This window comes from Triticum dicoccoides, chromosome 3B (assembly GCF_002162155.2).
Source record: "Triticum dicoccoides isolate Atlit2015 ecotype Zavitan chromosome 3B, WEW_v2.0, whole genome shotgun sequence".
Lineage (NCBI taxonomy): Eukaryota > Viridiplantae > Streptophyta > Magnoliopsida > Poales > Poaceae > Triticum > Triticum dicoccoides.
Window position 1 is genome coordinate 93,686,604 of NC_041385.1, and position 6,000 is coordinate 93,692,603.

The window sequence follows — 6,000 nt, forward strand, 5'->3', positions numbered from 1 at the left end:
CACTAGAGGCTTCTCTCAAGATAGCATAAGTATTATAGTGGGTGAACAAATTACTGTCGAGCAATTGATAGAAAAGCGAATAATTATGAGATTATCTAGGCATGATCATGTATATAGGCATCACGTCCGCAACAAGTAGACCGACTCCTGCCTGCGTCTACTACTATTACTCCACACATCGACCGACTCCTGCCAGCATCTAGAGTATTAAGTTCATAAAGAACAGAGTAACGTATTAAGCAAGATGACATGATGTAGGGAATAAACTCAAGCAATATGATATAAACCCCATCTTTTTATCCTCGATGGCAACAATACAATACATGCCTTGCCGCCCCTCCTGTCACTAGGAAAGGACACCGCAAGATTGAACCCAAAGCTCAACACTTCTCCCATGGCAAGAAAGATCAATCTAGTAGGCCAAACCAAACTGATAATTCGAAGAGACTTGCAAAGATAACTCAATCATACATAAAAGAATTCAGAGGAGATTCAAATATTTCTCATAGATAAACTTGATCATAAACCCACAATTCATCGGATCTCGACAAACACACCGCAAAAAGAGTTTACATCGAACAGATCTCCACAAGAGAGGGGGAGAACATTGTATTGAGATCCAAAAAGAGAGAAGAAGCCATCTAGCTAATAATTATGGACCCGAAGGTCTGTGGTAAACTAATCACAACTCATCGGAGGGGCTATGGTGTTGATGTAGAAGCCCTCCATGGTCGATTCCCCCTCCGGCGAAGCGCCGACGAAGGCTCCAAGATGGGATCTCGCGGATACAGAAGGTTACGACGGTGGAAATTGTGTTCCGTTGGCTCCCTGGATGTTTTCGGGGTACGTAGGCTTATATAAGAGGAAGAAGTACGTCGGTGGCCGCCCGAGGGGCCCACGAGACAGGGGGCGCGCCCTGTAGGGGTGGGCGCGCCCTCCTATCTCGTGGCCGCCTCGGCTGCTTCTTGACTTGCACTCCAAGTCCTCTGGATCACGTTCGTTCCAAAAATCACGCTCCCGAAGGTTTCATTCCATTTGGACTCCGTTTGATATTCCTTTTCTTCGAAATACTGAAATAGGCAAAAAAACAACAATACGGGCTGGGCCTCCGGTTAGTAAGTTAGTCCCAAAAATGATATAAATGTGTAAAATAAAGCACATAAACATCCAAAAGGGGTAATATAATAGCATGGAACAATCAAAAATTATAGATACGTTGGAGACGTATCAAGCATCCCCAAGATTAATTCCTGCTCGTCCTCGAGTAGGTAAATGATAAAAATAGAATTTTTGATGTGGAATGCTACCTAGCATATTCTCAATGTAATTTTGTTTATTGTGGCATGAATGTTCAGATCCAAATGATTCAAAATAAAAGTTCATATTGATAAAAGAAATAGTAACACTTCAAGCATACTAATCAAAGTAATCATGTCTTCTCAAAATAACATGGCAAAAGAAAGTTCATCCCTACAAAATCATATAGTTAGGCTATGCTTCATTTTTGTCACACAAAGATGTTCCCAACTTCTATACCCCCGATGACAAGCCAATCAATTGTTTCATACTTAAATAATCTCAAACTTTTTCAACCTTCACGCAATACATGAGCGTGAGCCATGGATATAGCACTATGGGTGGAATAGAATATGATGATGGGGATTGTGTGGAGAAGACAAAAAAAGAGAAAATCTCACATTGACGAGGATAATCAATGGGCTATGGAGATGCCCATCAATTGATGTCAACATGAGGAGTAGGGATTGCCATGCAACGGATGCACTAGAGCTATAAATGAATGCTCAACAAAAGAAAACTAGTGGGTGTGCATCCAACTTGCTTGCTCACGAAGACCTAGGGCATTTGAGGAAGCCCATTGTAGGAATATACAAGCCAAGTTCTATAATGAAAAATTCCCACTAGTATGAAAAAGACAACCTATGAGACTCACTATATGAAAAACATGGTGCTACTTTGAAGCACAATATGTGAGACTCACTACATGAAGAACAAGGTGCTACTTTGAAGCACAAGTGTGGAAAAAGAGATAGTAACATTGCCCCTTTTATTTTTTTTATTTTTTTTCTTGGGCCTTCCTTTTTTTCTTTTGGCCTTTCTTCTTTTTTTGGGCAATGCTCTAATAATGATGATCATCACACTTTTATTGATTACAACATATGAATTACAACTCGAAACTAGAACAAGATATGACTCTATATGAATGCCTCCGGCGGTGTACCGGGATGGTGCAATGAATCAAGAGTGACATGTGTGAAAATTATGCATGGTGGCTTTTACACAAATACGATGTCAACTGCATGATCATGCAATGGCAATATGACAAAGTAAAGTATGTCATGATGATGATGAACGGAACGGTGGAAAGTTGCATGGCAATATATCTCGGAATGGCCATGGAAATGCCATAATAGGTAGGTATGGTGGCTGTTTTGAGAAAGATATAAGGAGGTTTATGTGTTATAGTGCGTATCGTATCATGGGGTTTGGATGCACCAGCGAAGTTTGCACCAACTCTCAAGGTGAGAAAGGGCAATGCACGGTACCGAAGAGGCTAGCAATGGTGGAAAGGTAAAAGTGCGTATAATCCATGGACTCAACATTAGTCAAAAGAACTCATATACTTATTGCAAAAATTTAGAAGTCATCAAAAATCAAGAACTATGCGCATGATCCTAGGGGGATAGATTGGTAGGAAAAGACCATCGCTCGTCCCCGACCGCCACTCATAAGGATGCACAAGCCAGGTACACTTCATGTTTCAATTTTGTACACAACTTTAACCATATGTGCATGCTACGGGACTTGCTAACTTCAACAGACGCATTCTTTAAATTCATAATCACCCAACTAGCACGACTTTAATATCACTACATCCATATCTCAAAACAATTATCAAGTATCAAATTGATCATAGCATCCAATTCACTTCCTATGATAGTTTTTATTATACCCAACTTGGATGCCTACCATTCTAGGACCAATTTTATAACCATAGAAAATACCATGCTGTTCTAAAAGACTCTCAAAATAATATAAGTGAAGCATGATAGACTAGCAATTTCTACAAAAATAAGCCACCACCGTGCTCTAAAAGATATAAGTGAAGCACTAGAGCAAAAACTATCCAGCTCAAAAGATATAAGTGAAGCACATAGAGTATTCTAGCAAATTCTAATCAAGTAGGCTTCTCCCAAAAAGGTATGTACAGCAATGATGATTGTGGTAAACTAAAAAGCAAAGACTAGTATAATACATGATGCTCCAAGCAAAACACATATCATGTGGCGAATAAAAATATAGCTCCAAGTAAAGTTACCAATGAACAAAGACGAAAGAGGGGATGCCTTCCTGGGGCATCCCCAAGCTTAGGCTTTTGGCTATTCTTGAATATCTTGGGGTTACATTGGCATCCCCAAGCTTACGCTTTTGCCACTCCTTATTCCATAGTCCATCAAAGCTTTACCCAAAACTTGAAAACTTCACAATACAAAACTCAGCAGGAAATCTTATAAGCTCCGTTAGTGAAAGAAAACAAAACCACCACATAAGGTACTGTAATGAACTCATTCTTTATTTATTTTGGTGTTAAACCTATTACATTCCAACTTCTCTATGGTTTATAAATTATTTTACTAGCCATAGATGCATCAAAATAAGCAAACAACACACGAAAAACAGAATCTGTCAAAAACAGAACAGTCTATAGCAATATGTAACTAACTCAAACTTCTGGAACTCTAAAAATCCAACCAAAACTGGAAGTCCTGGACAATTTTTATATTTATAAAAAAGAATTAACGCAAAAGCACATTTCTATGATTTAACAAAACTAAATTCGTGCGTGCAAAGTTTCTGTTTTTCAGCAGAATCAAATCAACTATCATCATAGGTTATCGTATAGGTTCTACTTGGGACAAACACTAATTAAAAGATAAAAACACATCTAAACAGAAGATAAAGCAAAATTTATTACTAAACAGGAACAAAAACAAGAAACACAAATAAAATTGGGTTGCCTCCCAACTAGCGCTATCGTTTAACGATCCTAGCTAGGCATAAAAGCGAAGATAGATCTAAGTAGTGCCATCTTTGGCACTCAATTCATAAGTAGCTCGCATGATAGATTCATAAGGTAATTTGACTTTGTTTCTTGGAAAGTGCTCCATGCCTTTCTTTAATGGAAATTGGAATCTAATATTCCCGTCCTTCATATCAATAATCGCGCCAACCGTTCTAAGCAAAGGTCTACCAAGAATAATAGGGCAAGAAAGATTGCAATCTATATCAAGAACGATAAAATCTACGGGCACCAAATTTCCATTTGCAACAATGAGAACATCATTGCTCCTTCCCATTGGCTTTTTAATGGTAGATCCACAAAGTGCAAATTTAAAGAGCAATCATCAAGATCATGGAAACCTAGAATGTCACATAAAGTTTTCAGAATCGTGGAAACACTTGCAACCAAATCACACAAAGCAAAACACTCATGATCTTTAATTCTAATCTTTATAGTAGGTTCCCACTCATCATTAAGTTTTCTAGGTATAGAAACTTCCAAATTAAGTTTTTCATCATAAGATTGCATCAAGGCATCAATAATGTGTTTGGTAAAAGCTTTATTTTGACTATAAGCATGAGGAGAATTAACAACGGATTGCAACAAGGAAATACAACCTTCTAAAGAACAATTATCATAATCAAATTCCTTGAAATCCGAGATAGTGGGTTCAATACTATTTAAAGTCATGACCTCTCCAATCCCACATTTACCAAATTTAGCATCAAGATCTAAAAACTCCGAATTCCTGGGACGCCTTCTAACTAAAGTTGACTCATCTTAAATCCCATAATTATCAAGATTCATATTGCAAAAACAAAGATCTAATAGGAGACACATCAATAACTTTAAGATCTTCATCATTATTTTCATGGAAACTAGAAAAACACACTTTTATAAAGCAATCTTTCTTAGCACGCAATCTAGCGGTTCTTTCCTTGCACTCATAAATGGAAATTCTCATTGCTTTGAGAGACTCATTGATATCATGCTTGATCTAAGTTTAAGAGAATCAACATCAAGCGAAAGTCTATCAACGTTCCTAGCCAAATCATCAACTTTGAGCAATTTTTCTTCAAGTAAAGCATTAAAATTCTTTTGAGAAATCATAAATTCTTTCACACTATTCTCAAAATCAGAGGGCATCTTATTAAAATTACCATAAGAATTACTGTAGGATTTTCCATAATTATTAGAGGAATTAGTAGGGAACAGTCTAGAATTAAAGTTTCCTCTATAAGCATTGTTTCCAAAACTATTCCACCAACAAAATTCACATCCATAGATTCATTATTATTCTCAATCAAAGTAGACAAAGGCATATCATTGGGATCAAGAGGAGTATTTTTAGTAGCAAACAACTTCACAAGTTCATCCATCTTTCCACTCAAAACATTGATTTCTTCTATAGCATGCACTTTTTTACTAGAAGATCTTTCGGTGTGCCATTGAGAATAATTAGCCATAATATTATCAACAAGTTTTGTAGCATCTCCTAACGCGATTTCCATAAACGTGCCTCCCGCGGCCGAATCTAAGAGATTTCTAGAAGCAAAGTTCAAACCGGCATAAAATTTTTGTATGATCATCCATAAATTCAAACCATGAGTAGGGCAATTGCGAATCATCCATTTCATTCTTTCCCAAGATTGGGCAACATGCTCATGATCAAGTTGTTTAAAATTCATGATATCGTTCCTAAGTGTGATAATCTTAGCGGGAGGAAAATACTTAGAGATAAAAGCATCTTTGCACTTGTTCCAAGAATAAATACTATTTTTAGGCAAAGACAAAAACCAAACTTTAGCATGATCTCTAAGTGAAAACGGAAATAACTTCAATTTAACAATATCATTATCCGTATCTTACTTCTTTTGCATATCACACAAATCAACAAAGTTGTTTAGATGAGTAGCGGC